Source organism: Musca vetustissima, unplaced genomic scaffold (assembly GCF_032173495.1).
Source record: "Musca vetustissima isolate MV318-11 ecotype Yass unplaced genomic scaffold, APGP_CSIRO_Mvet_v1 utg27727, whole genome shotgun sequence".
Classification (NCBI taxonomy): domain Eukaryota; kingdom Metazoa; phylum Arthropoda; class Insecta; order Diptera; family Muscidae; genus Musca; species Musca vetustissima.
This window is the reverse complement of record NW_026880928.1, coordinates 160,851-183,521: the sequence shown is the minus strand read 5'-3', so window position 1 is coordinate 183,521 and position 22,671 is coordinate 160,851.

Here is a 22,671-nt window from a genome sequence, read left to right as displayed (position 1 = left end):
CATTGTGGATTACATATTAGATGTGGTGTTGCATAACCAACTACTTTGAACTTTTTCTTTTCTGTCGTCGGCATTTGTGTGTATCAGGCATGTGTGAGTGAGTGTGTGTACGCGTGATGGGGGAAATATGTGTGTGTGTGTGTTGATGAATTTAGAAGTGAACGAACATGGTAAAACTGGGACTTGGCATGTGAAATCATATGATGAATAGAATTTTTGATGAAATAAATATTAAAGAAAATATATATTTTTTATTCGATTGCAAATATTCAGTTAGTATTTCTGAAGAAAATACAAGGGAATGTTGAATCTTTTATATAAAAATGCAATTTATTTCAAATTACAAGTAGTGCAAAATTTAGTTGTTGTGTAACAAAGGCGTATCCGGCATTGTTATTTTTTCAATCTATAAAGCCGGTGTAGGAACAATTTTGGTACATTTCCAAATGTTGCAACGAGTAGATTTTTTATCTTTAATTATGATGGGGTATCATGCAATGAAATGCCTATTACGTGATTAGTAGAACTTACTAGCACTTATTATGCAAAAGAATGGATAGTAAGGAAGCAATCGTGGAAATAAGCGTATAATTTTAACAATGTTAGGTTAAAGTCGGGTTAATAGTTATGTTTACAAATATTTTTTTCTAAAGTCTTATTTTTTTTAATTTTCAACTTTTGGCCTAAATTTGTTTTGCGGGCGATTAAAGGCGATTTTTTTTAAATCTGAAATTATACCCTGCTATAAATGTGGACAATATTACACATGTAGATTGTTTATTGATTGATTTTTTTACTAAAGGGAACAGATTTTTATTACACAAATATTTTTCGTTTGTAGGCAAATACGTAAGTGATTCAGTAAATGGAATCTAAAGCAGCAATAATAGGATTTATTTATATAGTATAAGTAAAGTTTGCAGAAATTAGAAGTTCCCATGAACCAAGACTGCAATTTGTTATTGGATAGGGGAAAGTGGGGCAATCATTTCGGCTTGTATATATTTATGTATGTACTAATTGGATTTAAAAACATATAGTTTACTTAAATTGAATTTTCGAAAATATTGTTGAAGAAACAGCAAAGTTGTTTTCCTACAAGTGAAGTTATTTTCCGCATACATACTGCAGATTCCGAAATACATTAAAGCTGTTATATGAAAAAGTAATAAGCCGTAGGCTTTATAAGAACATGAGTTTTTCTAGGGAAGAGTTGAAACATTTTCAGGAAAAAATCTTGTTTTTTAGATACTCATCCGGCATTATTTGTTTACTAACTAAAAACATTGGTAGTAACAATTTGATTTGTATGTACATATGTATGTTCCTAATTGTATGATAGTGTTATGGGAACAATAATATTGGGGAAAATCCGTGCAGCTTTATTGATAATTTCTAAAATATAAAGAATCCATTGTACATACAATGTATGCAAATGATTACAAAATTCATTGTAGCTAATATATCTTAGCATTGTTTTTCTTTTTCATCTTCTTTTGCAGTATATTCACATTCTTCAACATAACCTTAAAAGGTTACGTCAAAAGGGGGAATATACTAATAATGAACACTGACAGTTTAGTTGTAGCTAATCTGATTGATTAATAATTTTGCAAAGAACTAATACATTAATAGTAGTAGGAGCGTTGCAGATATTTTAACTAAAAATGTTGTAAATATATGCGTTTATTTAATTTCTTTGTTGTGTTGTTACTTTAATTCCTATCAAACAAATTGATTTTCATGTTTTCTGTTTTGCATGAGCGTCACACACACGCACACAACAGATGTTCGTTTCTTGCGTCAAATGTTACGTGAAATGCAAAAAGTGATAACAAAAAAATATAACAAATGTAGGTACTTTGGAAATTAATTGTTAATATTACTGCAATTTAAATGGCCTTTTCAATATTTTTTCCATTTAGTTAAAATTTAATCTATATATAAAAATGGAGTAAGAAAATTGTATACTAACGCATCAATTGAGAACGACTGGACCGGTAATTACAGTGGGAAGGTTTTTATGAAAGAAAATTTTGAGAAAAATCCGCGAAAAAATTATTTTAAAAAAACGGCTGGACCGATTTGCCTTAAAGTTTCTGTTAGTAGTCTGTAATTGAAGTTGAAAGGTTTTGATGTAAGAACATTTTGAGAAAAATCCGCGAAAATTTTGCAAAATATATTTTGAAAGATATTAGCTTTTCCACACGTTTTATATCGAACCGATTAAGTGGTTCCATTATGTGGAGCCTGTACCAAAAACTATACCGGCAATTATGAGGGAAGTTTCTTACCCAATGTGGAATACCGAATTAAAGGCAATTTGGGCCACTGACCGAAACGTGATCGTGTCCTTAATAGGAAACACCACCAGGAATATTTTTGAGGAAATTGCCAATACATAGACATATGTTTTTATGTTTTAGTAAACGAAAACGTATATCAAAGTATTCAATACAGTTCAATGAAACGAAGGTATTATTGAACATTTTCTTATATTCGGGAATAATACATTTAAATTCGAATCCTACATGGAGGCAATTCCGCATTACATGCTGTTTGTGTCTAACCTATATGTGCCTTTATGGTTCCTCAAATGTATTTTTAAAGATGTGAATAACGTTTGCATGGTATATTGACTGTACCGATTTCACTCAAGTTTTCCTTCGGCTGTTTGTAATTGCATTGGGAAGGGTTTTCCAAGAAAATGTTGAGAAAAACATCAAAAAGTCGAGAAATATACAAATCAATAGAACAGTTGGAAATGAAGAAAATGATATTGTAATTAAGAATCCTTCAAGAAGGGACAAATAAGATAATGTAAAAACGTTGGAGCAATAATAAAATGTGATCTTCTATTGAAGAAAACCTTTGGTGAAATAAGTTCTACTAAATTAAGCACATAATAATTTAGTAGTTAATACTTTTTATTGACATAAACTTAGTGGCAAATGGTTTTTACCAACCTTATATTGATGCAATATTGATAAGGCAAAACAACGTTTGCCGGGCCAGCTAGTTTACTATACAAATACAAAAATGTTATGTATTTACGGACCTTAACACAAATATTTCAGAATTAGTCAATTCCAAATGTGGAATTGCAGGAAGGGTTTCATTCCATTATGAATTTGATATAAAATCTTACTGACGAAATATTTTTGTATATATTTATATATAATCCCGGCTAGAACTAAACTAATTTATAAGTTTATTTATAAGAATTTAGTTATAGAGTGTTTTTCATATTTTAATAGCCATGGAATAATGCAGATTTAATATTCAACATGTTCATATTATTAAATAAGCATGTGTTTCAGAGAATATGTTGCAACTATTGGCCATTGAATTTACAATTTGGCTTTATTTTGCATTGTATATTATATAGAGTAAACGAACCTAATTCCGGCATGTATCAATAGTCGGCATATGTTTTATATAACTTCAAATAACTAAAAAATTCTATAACTATCTATCTCTGTATAAAATTTAATCGAGCTAACTACATTTATTAAGTCAAAATTTGGTATTTGGTCAATGAGATCTGTCATCACTAGCGATAACTCAAGTTTCTTGAGAAAAAATTGGTGGGCATGTCGATTTCAATTTTCTCTGTATAAAATTTAATCGAGCTAACTACATTTATTAATGCCATGTCCAGACGAGCGTTGTTCGCTCTCTCATTCGTTGTTCGACCCTTAATTATGAAGGAATTACTTAGTTCCCCATACAAAATTGTCTGAGCGAACACCGACTTTTGTACGTTGTTCAATTCGAATCACTCTCTGAATAACCAATAAATTTGTCCCATCCCTAACAATTGAGAGTATTTATCGAAAATAAATTAATTTTGACAGTTTGAAAATATTTATGAAATTTTCAAACTTTTTCAGTAAAATTGAAAATCATGAATGAAAAGTAAAAAATTGTATAGATTTTATATATGCAGCAGGATGTAAATTTTGTTTTCTATATAATGCAATATGCATTTCTTTTCCCTTGGTTCTAATTAGCGTACAAAACAAGAAACAAATGTGGGGCAACTCAAACAAAAAATTCCCCAAAATTTTATTTGTGACAGTATGTGACATTTGAATTGAGAAAATATAAAAATGTATTAAAAACAACAACATTTTCAGAAAAAATGGAAAACATGAATGAAAAGTAAATAGATATGGGTTCATACTATAGTCAGGAGAAAGAGAATTATTTTTTCTATTTAGATCCCTATGTAATTCACTAAAATATGTTACATATTTGGTGTAAAACAAGAAACAAAAAGTTTGAAATAAAAAACTCTGATGATATGAATTATGAATAGTGTTGTATGAACGGGTTAATTCATGTACGTAATTCTGAGAGCGAACTACGTTGTTCGGATGCCCGTCAGAACATGGCATAAGTCAAAATTTTGTATTTGGTCAATGAGGTCTGTCATCACTAGCGATAACTCAAGTTTCTTGAGAAAAAATTAGTGGGCATGTCGATTTCAAAAGACTTGTAAATATATTAAAATAATATATTTCTCACCAGGATCTTTTTCGTAATTGTAAAGAATTTTAAATCATTAAAAAATATTTGTAATTATCATATTTTTATTAATGCCGCCCTTAGGAACAAACATTTTTAAGGTTTTCCTATCGGCATATGGGTGAATAATAAGCACCTTTTCGATCACTTTGGCTCAAAATTGGAAAATGTCAAATAAGTGCTCTAAATAGCGATTAATTTATAAAAAAATCTGTTTTAAGTGATTTTACATAATTGAAAAATTAGGTTTAATCTTAAATTCTTTTAACCTCTGAAATGCTTAATTTAGCCATGCCGATAATTGGATGAGAGGTTCCCAAAGTCGGCACCATGTTTTACAATTGTAATAATTTAATAAATAAAATTATTTTATATAACTTTTTCAATACAAAACTGATGGTATCGTCAGATAATAATAATTTCTTAATCCAAATAACAGAAAAATCAATTAAATAAATATTTTTTGTTTAACTAAAATACGACATACCGACTATTGGAGCATGACATGCCCACAATTGGAAAAAAGTGCCTACTATTGGCACAAAGGCACTATTTGACCTAATTATCAATTTAATCTACTATAATACAAATTCATTAAACAAATTTTAATTGCATCGGGTAGTAAACAAAATTTGGAAACATATGATCCTAATTTCAATATAGTGGAAAAAATTGTCTCGGAATGGTGAAACGTTTAAAATGCGAAAATCCTTAAAGTGCCGACTATTGGTGTACTTACCCTTCAATGTATGTATATTATATATTTCGTATTTGGCCGATAATAATGATTTGTTATTTGGAAATTAGGCTCTTTATACTCTACACAACTATGTTGTTAGGGTATTATAGCTTTGTGCAGCCCCATGAGTTTGTAACGCCGCCAAATATTAGTCCTAGACCCACCTTCATATAGATTGTCATATTTAGCAGATCAAATAGACCCTGACTTTTGTCCTGAAAAATTTGTACAAAATTTGTGGCCACAGTATGGCGTATAAAGTAGTATGCTCAAGAGGAGTGGTTGACCTTTAAATTGATAGCAAGTATATGGTCGTATGTACACGTATGTAGGAGTTACACCATAGACTAATGAAAATATAGACGACGAAATGCTCTCACCAGTCCTCTCTGAATTGAGTCTGCTGATTGCGCTACTCAATTTTAAATGCTGATTTACTTAAATATTTGAACTTTTTAATTTGGAATCCCACTAAATATAGTTAGTTTTAAGCAAAAACTATATCCTCAGATAAAAAGATTAAAGAAAAATAGGCCATTTTCCCCAAAAAAGTCTTTTAACATTTTTGAGTTTTTTATTTTGAGTCACTTGACCGCGCATTTTTTGAGTATTTCGTCGTCAAATCTTCATTAGTCTATGGCGGAAATATAACGCTGATCGCTTTGAAATTTTCCATGAGATCCCAGTTATGTTCAAGGACAACGTCTATAATTTTCGGTGATGATCAGATAATAATTTTGGGATGAAGTGGTCCGAAAACTTAATTTATTTGTGTTTTTTTCGAGTCGATTTATAGGCCACAATTGAAAGCCCAACATCACAACATAACCCACGGTAAAGAGCCCTCGTCTATTGAATATTAGAAATATTTGTTGACATTTAGTCTATTGCCCAAGCTCAGAATATACAACCACATAAAGTTAGATTTTCGTGGAAGTTGTGTAGGGTATCAAATGATCGGCTCCGTCCGACTATACTGCTCACTGGTTTAAATTATTTTCATAGGAATATACATTGTAATCAACGAATTTTTAATAATACTGCCTTAAAATTTTAAATGTTGTATACACGAAATACTTACGAAAAAGAATGGAAATATTACACAAACATCTGTAAAAATACAACAAAACTTGAATTAAAAAATATTGGCTAGAGATTTCAAACGTTTGCGACAGTTATTTGTTTCGATATTCGATACTTATGGATCAAACCTAGTGATGTACAATGGGAACTTCATACCGAAAACGTATTGCCGAATGTGCTACAGTCTCCTCTACACGTACCTATATGTTATTCACTTCGATTTGTTGATTTCCAGTCTTTCGATATTATGGGATGATCGGAAAAATTGGCTGAGTTAGTCTGTGTTTATACATGCAACTTTTATAAGGCGCCCGACATCAGCAGATGCCATGGGAACCAGGGTTCAAATCCCAGCCGAATTTTTTGAGTTTTGTTTTTATTCCTTTTTAGGTCGAAGTCATTATTCATGTAAATATTTTTTATTAATGTCTCTTTCGAGATCAGCTACATGATCGGAGTTGCAATGAAAAGGAAAGCCAAAGAGATACTACATTCCCACCACTATGCGACGTGTTTCGACGTTTGTTAAGCGGCTCATCAGGCATATTGGGCAATGTGGCTTACAAATGTATTTACTTGTCTTCTTCAGGTTTGATCTAGGTTTGATAAAAGTATTATGATTTGCAAACTTTGAATAAAATAGCATAAATATTGACACTTTGCGAGGTATTAGAAGGTTCATCGGATTTGATCTATGCTAGCTAAACATTTTTGGACGAATTTGAATATTCCATTGCTTCATTCATTTGAGGTACTAAAAACATTAGACTAAAATATTATTCTGTGCGATGTTTGGTTAAAATCATATAATACGGTCGGATATTATTATAAAATTTATATTCAGAAAATTTTTGACAATTTTATGAGGGAGCTACTAGAATGACCATAATTTAAATTTAAAAAGAAATCTTACGATGGGCAAATTTTAGATGAAATTAGTTACTCTCTTCAAGAGTTGTAAATCAGAAACATTGAGTGGATTAATGCAACTATCGGATATAGAGGTTCATAATTGACATGTTCCAGAACTGCAAGAATGTTAACTATTGCTTTCGGTGTTATAAAGGAAAAATGTGTAATCGTAGTAGGAATTTGTACATTACTTTCATTTTTGAACAGGGCAAAAATTATTCATTATTTTTTTCCTAAACGATATTTTATTGCAAGCTACAACGAAATGTGTTTAGGTAGAACAGTAGAGAATATTTTTTTTAATTGCAGCTCCCTAAAGTATGCTTTTATTTAGTCTAACATATTTGTGTTATTGTTGCCACTCTCATGTAAGACTGACTGATAGAAATAATATGATGCATGTTCATTTAGATATCCAATTTATGAAGTTCGTATATTTCTGTTCGGCTTTAAGTTGGTCTATCGGAAGGTTTTTATTTCCTGAAAAAGCAAAGAAACGCCGAATTACAGAAACTTAGGTTCATGGCACAATGAATAGGTAGTGGGTAATTTCTACTTGAATTCGATGTGCAGTGTTGCCAATCATTTGAAATATTATATGGAAAATTTTGACAGATAATCGAAACAAAAACAACGGTTTTTGTTCTGATACATCACCTTATTATTGCATCATGCTTACGTTATACGCATCCGAAACCCTCCAAAAAGCAGGAATTCCTAATTACAACCAAAACGGTGCGAAGAAGGGACGGGAGATTTATATGGGTGCAATGCAAGGATGCGAAATGAAATTATTCAAATTGTACTGGCTTTCAATAAAATGTGTACTTTTTTCAGTCCGATTGTACTTTTTATATATTTTTTAATACAATTTTTATTGTTATTATCAATTAATATATAGATAAGATTAACACATATAAGATTAACACATATATATAGATAAGATTAACACATATAAATTAACAAAAAGGTAGAGGGTGGCCAAAAAAAGACTGAAGGATTAAAAATGGGTTAAAAATTGTCTCTTGCGAGTTATTTACTGATTTTTGGTGATAAATCATGGCTACAAATGTTGTGCAGAAACGCGTCAAAATCATTGAATTTTTCTTATTCTTCTGGAAGGTGAATTATTACAACTCAACTAAAATATCGTCGTCATTTTAATGTCCGACCAGCACCCACTCAAACATGATTAGGAACTTAGTCTCCCGTTTTGATGAACATGGAAGATCTTCCAGGAAGAGATCGATCTGTGCGCAATGAAGCAGTTGTGGATGCTGTACGACAGCATCTCTACTCGTCGTCGTTGTACTCAGATGGGAATCTCCAGAACATTCCTGCAAAGAATTTTGAAGCGGGATCTTAAAATGTTTCCGTATAAAATTCAAATGGCACAGCAACTGCCCCAAGACCATCAGGCCTGCAATGTGCTTTTCGAATAATTTCCAGAGATTGTGATTTTGCTTGCCCTCCACGTTCACCAGATTTGACCGCTCCAGACTTTTTTTGCGGGGCTATTTGAAGGGAGTTGTGTTTATCAATAAACCTCAACCAAGTCAAGAGCTTAAGTACAACTTTCAAGCAGAAATAAGCAATTTGGAACCAGAAACCCTACGGGCAGTAATGGAAAATGCGGTTAAAAGAGTCAATTTTTGTTTGCAAGAAAATGGACACCATTTGAGAAATGTTATATTTCACACTTAAATGTAAAAATTTCCATGAATTAAATATTTACAAACTTAAAAAAATTATCATTATTTTTAATTCTTCAGTCCTTTTTGGGCCACCCTGTACATAGAAATTCAGCTATATCTAAATCTAAACCGATTTCAACTAAACTTGCCACAAGTTATGTTATAGTAACTTCAGTACGTAGTGCAAAATTTTGTTCCGATTGGACCCACGTTGACGAAGCATTTATATTCAACTTCTAGGTTATACTAACTTCAGTACGTTGTGCAAAATTTGTGTCAATTGTGTGTAAAATCGGACGAAAATATACTTGTAGAAGCTATATCAAAATCTGAACCCATTTCAATGAGACTTGTCAGAGATTAACAAATGTTAATACAGTTCATTGTACCAAATTGTGTGGCAATCAGACAAACTTTGGGTCTTTAGTGCACAATTTACATACACTCGGACGAAAATATATATGAGAGCTATATCTAAATCTGAACCGATTTTCACGAAACTTAACACACATCATTCTACACCTAATTCAGTACGTTATACCAAATTTCGTACAAATCGAAAGATATAGAGGGTATTTGGTGGATCATTTACAATAAATCGGACGAAAATATATATGGGAGCTATATCTAAATCTGAACCGATTTTCAGGAAACTTAACACACATCATTCTAGACCTAATTCATTACGCCGTGTGAAATTTCGTGCAAATCGAAAGATATAGAGGGTATTTGGTGGATCATTTACAATAAATCGGACGAAAATATATATGGGAGCTATATCTAAATCTGAACCGATTTTCAGGAAACTTAACACACATCATTCTAGACCTATTTCATTACGCCGTGTCAAATTTCGTGCAAATCGAATGATATATAGGGTATTTGGTGGACCATTTACATTAAATCGGACGAAAATATATATGGGAGCTATATCTAAATCTGGACCGATTTTCAGGAAATTTAACACACATCATTATAGACCTAATTCATTATGCTATGCCAAATTTCGTGCAAATCGAAAGATATATGGGGACTTTGGTACACCATTTTCATTAAATCGGACGAAAATATATATGGGAGCTATATCTAAATATGGAACGATGTTTACGAAACTTACAAACATATGCACAAAGGTATAATACCCTGTAGCACAAAGATATTTATCAGACTCCAAGAGCATGGAATGCTAAATTACCACCACTATAACCACTATACCAAACATCTTAAGAGTATTAACCACAAATGTACCAAATTTTAAAGCTCTACCAGATGAAAAATCAATTATTCTCATTATGAATATTTACCTTATTTCGAGATGTGACAACTGAATAGTAGACCCAAGTTTTTTTCACAAACATGCAAAAATAACGACATATTTTTGAAGAGAATTTATTTTCTAATATCGATAATACCTTGTATTTTTATTTAGAAATAAATAGTTTTTAGTGTTTAGTTTTTAGTATTTAGAAATAGTTTGTATTGCTACTAATTATTTCTATAATTTGCAAAAAAATATGACACATGTTAGGAACTATTTTAATGGGCGAACTAAATAAAATATAAACAGAATGACAGACAACATAATTATAATTACGGGAGTTTTTTGTGAAAATTATTACCATATACACGTACATCAATTTATAATTTAATTGTAATACTTAGTTGAGTCACAATATTGAAAATAAAAAAAAAAACAAACGAACGAACAATTTGTTAATGATTATAATTGCCATAAGTTTTAACGTTAATATACTATTCACATTTTTAAATTAAACACCTAATAAAAATTAAATTTGCAATTAACAAATTAGTACATACCAACATATAATGTATGTCGCCAATATTTGAAATTGTAACAAATGGAAAATTTTGGCAGAAAGTTTGTGGAATTGTTTTGAAAATTATTGAAGCAAAAACGAGGAAGTTAAATTTGTTGCTGATACCCAATATGGATTATTACAGAACGAAATATGTGTCAAATATAAACATTTTGTAAATTGTTCGAATTTGCGAGAAATTATCATTGTGTAGCATTAGCAAAATCAAAAATGTTCCTTCCATAAATATAACATAAATAGATGATTAAGTTATAAAACAATGTTTTATCTATAAAAATGGAGCAAGAAAAATGTATACTAACACATCAATTGAGAACGGCTGGACCGATTTGAGTCAAAATTTCTTTCAGTAGTCGGTAATTACAGCGGGAAGGTTTTTATGAAAGAAAAATTTGAGAAAAATCCACGGAAATCTTGCAAAAATTATTTTATAGAAACGGTTGGACCGAAAGTTTTTAATGAAAGAACCTTTTGAGAAAAATCTGCGAAAATGTTGCAAAATATATTTTGAAAGATATTAGCATTTCCACAGATTTTATATCGAACGTTTATGGTTTTATCTTTTCGTAGTTCTTTCTGGACATATTTTGCGCGAAAATGGGCAGTGTATATCTTTAAGTAATTGTCAATTATGGAAAATTCTCAAAAATTCTGCAATTAATTGGATTATATGTTTGTATGTTACCGATAGACGCAAAAACCACTGAACAGATGTTAATGAGATTTACACAGTATGTCATGACGTGTCCTGAACGTAACATAGGTTATATAACTTCTAAAATTCCGCGTGGATGTAGAATTATAGCATCAAGATTTCTGTACATGTAATATGCGTATATCTTTAGAACGGTAGATACCGTCTTCAAAATTTGACTGAATAACGTAGGTGTAAATACACATCATCTATACAAAAATGAGCGTACGATTAGGGAAAATACACTCCCCGTTGCATTTAACTAATTTGCATACAGCATTTTTTGTTTGATTAGTCAGAAACCTCTCAACAGATTTTACTGCACCCCATGGAAGTACGATATGCAAAATAAACATTCAAAATTCAGCGATGACGAATAGTTATAGCATCAACCGTAATCATACCTCTGAACTAATATTTATTTTTTATGCACATATCTGAATATCTTGAATAAGCCTTTTTATAAAAGTATATATTATACTCAGATAAGTACACATCCAATCTTAAATGACCAGGAAGTAAAATTTGATCAAAATCAGCAATTTTCGACTCATAATTTTTTATCCGGATGATGGATTAAAAGTTATAATAATCTGAAATCTGTGGTGGGTTATCATCATAGCTGACCTGAAAACAAAATGTGTACATTATTTGAGAAATTAAGTTTAGTTGATCAAACGGATATTACTAAAACTATTATATCGAGGATGTATAGAGGAAACTACTTACTCAATAGCCACAAAATTCTATCTCGGAACTTGAAATTGTTTTGCTAAAAATACCAAGGTATATACAGTAAAGAACATGATACAACCATGAGTTAAGAAGAAGGGATCCCAGCCATATAATGGGAAATCAGATGAGAATACAGACATAAAGGTAGGTGGTAATGCGAATGAAGGATTTTAATGGCCTTTGAACGATTAATGGAAAACATGTGAATATTGTAGAAAATATGTTAGTGTATAATCCTATTGAGACAAGTCAATCTGTTTCAAATAACGTATACAATAACCAGTTGCTACGATATTAGTACTGATACATTACACTTCGAATTATATATAGTCGAACAGTAATTGGGGCTACTATAATACCTATATCAATCCTATCAATAAATAGTAGCATTTAAACTTAATCACTTTAGTAGGGCAGCGAAGCGCCACGGGTCCAGCTAGTTTTAATATAGATCATTTGTACACATGTTAAATTCGTAAATGTTTATTAGAAAATACAGTCAACGACCGATATAGAGAATGATATATTGCCAAGTCCATTCTTTATATCGAAAAATTCGTTATAACGCGAAGATTTTTTAAGGTGTAATTTTATTACACCCTTCACCATAGTGTGGTATAGGGTATTATGTCTTTATGCATATGTTTGTAACATGCAAAAAGAGATAGACACATGTTTGCTTGGGAATATGCATAGAATCACTTTCGATTTATGCATGTCCGTCCGTCTGTCTATCCATGTTAAATTGTAAACAAAGTACAGGTCGCATTTTTGACAATCATTCGCTCGCGAATGATTCAAAATACATACTAATCGTTTTGTGCTCATTTTAAGAATGAATTTGTGGTGATAAATTCTTTGCCAAACGAACATTTGCCAAAGAATGGTCGCACACACATAACAAACGAGTGAGAACACACAACAACGTTCGTTCTTTCGGTGGTTGAAATTCTTTCTGACATTCTCTCACGAATGAAAACAAACATTCCCGAATTCTCGCGAATGCTCAAAATGGCAACAACAATAACAACAAACGTTCGTGAACTCAATATTTGTTGGACATGTGTTTTGTTATTCCACACACATTCTTTCGTTATTTGTGTGTGTTTTTATAATATTTTTGTTTGTTGTTGTTTTAAACAGTGCTCGCGAGCATTCGGGAACATTTGTTTTTTGACTTTTTCAAAAGAATGTTCTTCAGCAACAAATTCTCCCGAAAGAATGAATCGACGACGCTTGCAGCGAAATTTTATCATTCGTGAATTTTTCGTACAATGCGAACATTCGGGAGAGAATGCAAATGCTTGTGCATTCATTGTAACTTTGTCATTCGCGATAAATAGAAAACATTCGAATTCTCGCCCATGAGCATTCGTGAGAAAGAACGCACCCTGATTTTGATGAGGATGAAATTTGGCACAGCCCATTCATTTGGCCCAAGGACGAACCCTATTGAAATGGGGAAAAATCGCTTCAGATTCCGATATAGTTCCCATATCTATTTTCGTTCTATTTAATGTAAATGGTGCACCAAAGTCCCTCTATCTCTTTAGATTTGCAAAAAAGTTGGCATAGCGTGCTAAATTAAGCCTAGAATGATGTGGGTTAAGTTTCGTAAAAATCGGTTCAGATTTAGATATAGCTCCCATATATATTTTCGTCCATTTTAAGTTGAATATTGCACCAGAGTCCCTTTATATCCTTCGATTTGCACAAAATTTGATATAGTGCACTGTATTGAGTCTACAATAATGGGTGGTAAGCTTCGGGAAAATCGGTTCAGATTCCGATATAGCTCCCATATATATTTTCGTTCGATTTAATGTAATGGACCACCAAAGTCCCTATATATCTGTCGATTTGCACAATATTGGGCATAGCGTATAGAATTAAGCCTAGAATGATGTGTGCTAATTTTCGTGAAAATCAGTTCAGATTTAGATATAGCTCCCATACATTGTTTCATCCGATTTAAAAAAAATGGTGCACAAAACTTATGAAATTTTACACAACGTACAAAATTGAGCATGGAATGACGTAAATACGTTTTATAGAAGTACGGACATAGCCCATATATATTTCCGACCCGCTAAGTGTTAATTGAGCTCCAAATATTAAAAGGGTGTTCGATTAATATTTGCTTTCAATCGATTTACATAATTTTGTCCCATTCTAAGTCGGTTCACATTTAGATAAAGATCACATATTTTAGTTCATCCAATTTTATGTTAATGGTCCTTCAATGTCTGTTAGGATGCATCTGTTTAATATATCCACAGTGGTGAAGGGTATTATATAGTCGGCCCGCCCGGCTTTACTACTTTCCTTACTGTTTTTTTTTTATAAAATTGCATTATTTCTTTAATTTATAATTTTTGATATTCCAGAAATCTGTTTGTCGTCCAAAAATGAGATAAATGATGTAGTTCTATAAAATGATTCGGAGTTCGAACTCATTACATTTAACAAGTAGAAGGGTTGATACGCAAACAACCCTTCTTCTACCCCAAATTTGTTGGGAACAATTTTTGGTTTCCATGTATATTTTGTGAAACATTGTTTGACTTTTGCAGATACCATATCTACAAATCTTATACATATTGATAGCTACTCATCTCCGAAAATATCCGAGGTTTCATCCGCCAAAACCGAAAATAATACAGCTCTTTTCATTTCTTCTACAATAGACTTCTGTATTCTCCAATTATTTCTATATAATCGTTCTGTATTCTGGGACTCAGGTATAGCCCTTCTAAACCCGGTACACGTGTCCAGTGTTGCAAGTTTTTTAATCATGATTTTTATATCCTTCACCACGCTGCACAGTGTCACGACCGCGGCCAAAAATTATCAAAACCAAGTACCACGGTTGACAAAATTTTACAAAGCACTCCAATTAGAATAAATATGAAATGTTATATCGATATGTCGACTAGTTTTGTCTCTACAAAGGTTAGAATAAATATGAAATGTTATATCGATATGTCGACTAGTTTTGTCTCTACAAAGGTTCAAATCTAATAATTATTTATAAACTGATTTTTTACCATATTTTCGAAAAATGGGAGTGTTTTTCTGATGCTCCAATATTTGAATATTGAAATTAACGGTTATTATAAAAGTGTTTATTTTGGTTGCTGTGGATGTAAAAACTAGGATTCGCTTTAGTTTGTATGTATATAGATATCATATGGTGCATACAGTCGTCCACACTTGTTGTACTTAGTTCATCAAATTTGTAAAACAAATTTTGAAATTAGTGAAGCAGAAAAAAAGTTTAAAAAAGTTTAGCTCTAATTTTTTTTTATTTGAGTGGTGAAAAGTGTGTTATTTAAGGAATACAAAAAATTAGCTGCGGAGACCTGCGGTCCTAAGAGTTATTTAACTTTTTTGGTGACCACCTTATGAAGAAATATGGCATATTCATAAAATGGTTAGAAGCGAATGGTCCAATATTTTATGTATACAATTAAATAAGTAATTGAGGGTCAAATAGGAAGGAGAAGATGGATTCAGAACATAGTAATAATACGATATTTTAATTTCAGTCAGCTTGAAGATTATACTTATTTATCAGATCATTGGAGACATAATCTTATAATCTAAATTTAGAGGTCGCACATGAATTACCTTTGTGGAAAGTTCATACAGAAAAATATTAGTTCACTAAAAATTCTCTCCACTAAAAATTATAAATATGGGTCCCTGTTTTCGGATAGCCCCCATATAAGGGTGCCCCCTAATTTTCTGTATTTTAGGGTTCTTGAGCGCGGTTTTCAACTGAATTCGCTGAAATTTGGTACATTGGATTCTTCTTATTGGTACATTGGATTCTTCTTATTGGGTGGCAAATCTCTATACTAAAACCAGTGAGCGGAGCAGTATAGTCGGGTCCATTTCATACCTTAAATATTAACCGATCTTTTCCAAAAACAATAGGGGTCTTCATTGGCCAGAACCCATCCTACATAAAAAATTTCGTGAAGATTGGTCCATAACTGTATCGTGTTTACAAATTATAATGGACAGACGGACGGACGGACAATTTACAAGATACGTCAATTTTTTCGGGTAACCCTCATATAAGGGTACCCCCCAATTATCGGCATTTTAGGGTTCTTGAGCGCGGTTTTCAACCGAATTTGGTATTTTGTAGTCGTATATGGTAACAGATCTCCCCACCCCCTCTTTTTAGGGGAAGTCCCCATATAACCCCCTTTTTTATATTACCATAATTATTTGATTTGTTGCGGATGGGTAGTCGTTAAGGGGAATAGTCAATTTTTACCCTACAAAGACTATTTAGCTATCTGTTGTAAGCATTCCGCCTTCTAAAGATATTGTGATAAAAGAAAACTCAAACATGACTATAATGACATATATCGGCAGACATTTAGCCATCTGTACTTAGTTCATCAAATTTGTAAAACAAATTTTGAAATTAGTGAAGCAGAAAAAAAGTTTAAAAAAGTTTAGCTCTAATTTTTTTTTATTTGAGTGGTGAAAAGTGTGTTATTTAAGGAATACAAAAAATTAGCTGCGGAGACCTGCGGTCCTAAGAGTTATTTAACTTTTTTGGTGACCACCTTATGAAGAAATATGGCATATTCATAAAATGGTTAGAAGCGAATGGTCCAATATTTTATGTATACAATTAAATAAGTAATTGAGGGTCAAATAGGAAGGAGAAGATGGATTCAGAACATAGTAATAATACGATATTTTAATTTCAGTCAGCTTGAAGATTATACTTATTTATCAGATCATTGGAGACATAATCTTATAATCTAAATTTAGAGGTCGCACATGAATTACCTTTGTGGAAAGTTCATACAGAAAAATATTAGTTCATGGCATGGGATATGCAAAGTGCAGTACAATATCTTTTGAGCGACTTTCACAAGATGCTAACAAGACATGCCAACAAATAATTAGTAGCAGCTGGAACTTTTGTTAAAGCCGAGTTAAATAAGGATTTTATTCAGTATTTTATATTACAATTCGACCTTGTAATATCCTTAAACAGCCATAAAGTAAAGGCCCGAGGTTATAACGTAGATGATACTAAATCGTACATTTGGGAAGACAATATTATATATATATATATATATGAAGTGTGTTTTGAAAATTTCGTGAATGATAAAAAAGTAATTTATTATTTACTAAAGGATATCAAATATTTATTATATTATAATAAAAATAACAAAAATAAAACTACTATACTTAATTTAGCTGCATATAACGAAAGTAACATTTTTAGGGACTTTTGTTATGGTAGGTACCTGAAATATGGGCCAACAACTAAATTACAACACCTCTTACTGTCTTCGTCCAAATTTGATGTAATTTGGACGAAGACATGAAAATGTTCATGGAATTTGGATGAATATAAACAATTTATAGGTCCAAAAAGGGGATTTTCAAGACCCTTTATATGGGAGGTATATCAAATCTTGGTCCGATCTACCCAGTTTTTGGTCCGTTGCTTTATAGGCATAAGTAAATATAAATTGCCAATTTTAATGAATATGAAAGATTATATAGTCCAAAATAGTAAAATTTTCAAGACCCTTTGTATGGGAGGTATATAAAATCTTGGTCCGATCTTTTTTGGTCAGTTGCTTTATACATCGTTAAAAAATACTAATTAACGTTTTTAAATAAATTAATGTAAAAAGTCTGTTTATTTGTGAAAATTATATGGGGATTCCCAAAAATGTCACTGACATCAAATTGTATCATTTGACTATTCATACTGAATTTGCGATGATTCAGTGTGTAATAATTGGTTTTCATACCCTCCACCATAGTATGGAGGGTATATTAATTTTGTTTTTCCGTTTGTAACTCATCGAAATAATCATTTCCGACCCTATAAAGTATATATATTCCTGATCAGCGTAAAAATTTATGACGATATAGCCATGTCCGACTGTTTGTTGTAATCACTCTGCAGGCAGGTGAAGTTCGAAGATGGGCTTTATCGGTCCACGTTTAGGCAAAGCTCCCATATAAGGGTACCCCCCAATTTTCGGTATTTTGAGGTTCTTGAGCGCGTTTTTCAACTGAATTCGCTGAAATTTGGTACATTGAGTTCTTATTGGGTAGAAAATCTCTCCACTAAAAATTATAAATATGGGTCCCTGTTTTCGGATAGCCCCCATATAAGGGTGCCGCAAATTTTGCGGTATTTTGAAGGGTTTGATCGCATTTTTCGACCGAATTCGCTGAAATTTGGTACTTTGAGTTCTTATTGGGTAGAAAATCTCTCCACTAAAAATTATAAATATGGGTCCCTGTTTTCGGATAGCCCCCATATAAGGGTGCCCCCTAATTTTCTGTATTTTAGGGTTCTTGAGCGCGGTTTTCAACTGAATTCGCTGAAATTTGGTACATTGGATTCTTCTTATTGGTACATTGGATTCTTCTTATTGGGTGGCAAATCTCTATACTAAAACCAGTGAGCGGAGCAGTATAGTCGGGTCCATTTCATACCTTAAATATTAACCGATCTTTTCCAAAAACAATAGGGGTCTTCATTGGCCAGAACCCATCCTACATAAAAAATTTCGTGAAGATTGGTCCATAACTGTATCGTGTTTACAAATTATAATGGACAGACGGACGGACGGACAATTTACAAGATACGTCAATTTTTTCGGGTAACCCTCATATAAGGGTACCCCCCAATTATCGGTATTTTAGGGTTCTTGAGCGCGGTTTTCAACCGAATTTGGTATTTTGTAGTCGTATATGGTAACAGATCTCCCCACCCCCTCTTTTTAGGGGTAGTCCCCATATAACCCCCTTTTTTATATTACCATAATTATTTGATTTGTTGCGGATGGGTAGTCGTTAAGGGGAATAGTCAATTTTTACCCTACAAAGACTATTTAGCTATCTGTTGTAAGCATTCCGCCTTCTAAAGATATTGTGATAAAAGAAAACTTAAACATGACTATAATGACATATATTGACAGACATTTAGCCATCTCCTCAATATAGTGATACTTCCTGAAGGAAAGAATTGAGATAAAGAATTAAAATATTGGGTTCAATATTGGCATATACCTGTCATTAATTAGGCATAGCCCTCATATAATGATATCCCCAAATATTCACTATTTCCTACACTATGTAATCAATATTGGTTCCCCTTTAGGCATCGCCTCATATAACTTTGTAATCTAAATTACAGTAGTTTGAGGATTTTATACTCTACCATGCGTTATCAGTATCAGCCTACTTTTTGGATCTTACAGATTTTAGGAAAAATCCCCATTAAAAATTGCTGAAGTTTGTATTTGGTGTACATAATGGTTTACATAAATCGGTTTGTAGAATTATCGGTATACGCACACTTTTTGGTATGTTCCCTATATTTTCATTGCATGTATCTGTCAGTATGGTGGAGGGTATCCAAAATTCGGCCCGGTCGAACTTAACGCTTTTTCACTTGTTTTAATTGATATTTTGTTATATGGTGTGATGGGTGTCCATCATTACCACAACAATCCTCTCTAATAAAAAATCTTATTGTCTTGATTGGCCAAATAATCTGTGCCTACCATATCACATCAGTAAAATTGGTCACATTAATTGGATAATAATTTTCATTCCGAATTTTTCATTTAGCAGTATATTTAAATAAATTCACTAAAGTTCATTGCCAGCAAAATTGATGGCCGCAGATCTTTGAATAGGTATATAAATATGTGATGAGGCATTCGATGTGTCAACAGTTTGATTTTAGAACGCTAATAAATAATTTAGGAGAACGGAAGCTTAATTCGCACGAAAATGTCACTAATTACATATTTGACAATAATTTGTTCATCGTTGATAATGGTAAATATCATAAAATATGGTAGATAAATTTCATAGTAGTGAATTGCAGGATCATGCAAGAGGATACACGAAGAAAATGTATTAAAGAAAAATGTTGTTGTTGTTTTTACAAATAGAAAAGTGCTTCTTTTGATTTGCCAAAACTTATAAAACTGTGGACACTTTACGCAAAAATAAATAAAAAATTCGTTCGTGCGCGTTGAGACCATCTAAAATCGGCCATGTCAAAACATACAGGAGGATTTTTAAACCCTCAACCTTATGGCTAATTGGTGGTATATGCACTGTTATACGACAAAAATATGCCTCATCGAAATATTGGTTTTAGACCCTATTGTCCTTTGTCTGTCGGTTACACTCGATGGGAGTAACCGATTTCATCCCAGCTTTGCACATCATAATATTTTTTCCAATATCAGTTTTGTTACAAATTCCGGCTGGGACCTCCAACATACGGAAAATGATGGCTATGTGCATACATGAACCTCAATTGACCATTTGTTGGCGAAGAAAAAAATGAAAGCCAATAAATGTTGGCGGAACCCACAATTTACGATTTTTTTATACCATTCATCATGAGTTATGTATTTAAAATACCAAAAAAAAAAAAACGATCAGGAAGTGTGGGTTATGTCACGGCGAAATGGTGCCAAACTAACGAAGATTGGGATACACGATACGATACGATTTGATATGATAATGAGATACGAAAATATCAAATTAGTGTCACTTTAGTTGAAAAACGTGCCTTATATCCCCAAAATACTGAATACCTACCAATATTGTTATTGAGGTCCATCTTAAAGCATGGGTCAATTTCTTTTATTTTTGATAGGGAGATTTTTTAATATTTATATCCTTCACCACACTGTGGTACAGGGTATTGTGTCTTTGGGCATATGTTTGTAACATGCAAAGGAATCGGTTCCTTTTGAGAATATGCATAGAATCACTTTCTAAGTCGATTTACGCATGTCCGTCTGTCCGTCCATGTTAAATTATAAACAAAGTACAGGTCGCATTTATTATTCGAAATGCATGAAATTTGGCACAGCTCATTTTCGTCCGATTTAAGGTAAATGGTGCGCCAAATTCCCTAAACAGCTTTCGATTTGCACGAAATTTGGCATAACGTACTGAATTGAGCCTAGAGTGATGTCTGCCAAGTTTAGAGAAAATCGTTCCAGATTTAGATATAGCTCCCATATATAGTTTCGTCCGATTTAAGGTAAATAGTGCACTAACGACCCTATATATCTGTCGATTTGGTACAACGTACTGAATTGAGCCTAGAATGATGTCTGCCAAATTTCGTAAAAATCGGTCCAGATTTAGATATAGCTCCCATATATAGTTTTGTCTGATTTCATGTAAATGGTGCACCAAAGTCCCTATATATCTTTCGATATCTCCGAAATTTGACATAACATACTGAATTGAGCCTAGAGTGATGTCTGCCAAGTTTCGTGAAAATCGGTTCAGATTTAGATAAAGCTCCCATATATATATTTTCATCCGATTTAAGGTAATTGGTAATGTCTTTCGATTCGCACGAATTTTGGTATAGGGTACTGAATTAAGTCTAGAATGATGTTCCTAAGCTTCGTGAAAAGATCCATAGCTAGGCCGATTGACACAACGTACTGATGTAATATAAATTAGTCTCTGGCAAGTTTCCCTGAAATACGTTCAGATATAGATATATAACAAAAACGCGTCGTCTGTTGTTCACCAAAGTGGTGAAGGGTATCATATAGTCGGCCCAGTCCGACTTCACTACTTGTCTTACTGGTTTTTTGACACGAATATATGAAATTAAATACATTTTAGTAGAAAAACGTTATTGAGGGGTGCTTGTCCATACTAACAAATTTTGATAGGGAGATTTGACCTATAAAGAATACAAAATAAAAAAGTGCATTCAATAGGACAGAATATCGTTTTCAAATTCTCTAATCATAAGTTGGAGTGTATATCGAATTACTCATTCCATTTGCAACACCTGGATGAATTTGATATATATATATATATATAATCAGAATAAAATTCTATTTTTAGGCTGTTAGCCGCACATTTCTACCAAAAAAAAAAAAAAAAAAAAAAACTCTAAAAACTCTAATAGCCCCCAAATAAAAGTCCCACCAAATTTCGGTGTGCATTTCTGCAAAAAGAGGATCATAATAGGTCATATATTTTTGGCATAACCCCTCATATAAAGGTCAATGGTTGTAATTATGTAGAAGTCCCGATTAAGGGTACCCCACGCATTATCGGTTTCAAAAAAATTAATTTTTTATTTTGATTTAATTTGAAGTTACACTAATTCAAGAATGTCCCTATCAATTTTCAAGTGAAAATCTCCAGAACCCTTGAAGATATAACCGATTTTTTGTGTCAGCATCAGGTTACAACAAGAGGGCTTCTCAAACTTAAAGAGCGTTTTCCTCCAAACAGCGTTTTTACGAATAGCGGGCACGATAACTCAAAAACTAATAACCCAATCGATTTCAAATTTTGGGACGTTTCTCTGTGAGTATATAGCTATAGTATGAGCTAGGATAAAGCCAATCGGTGAAGATCTTCTTTATTTTTTAACTT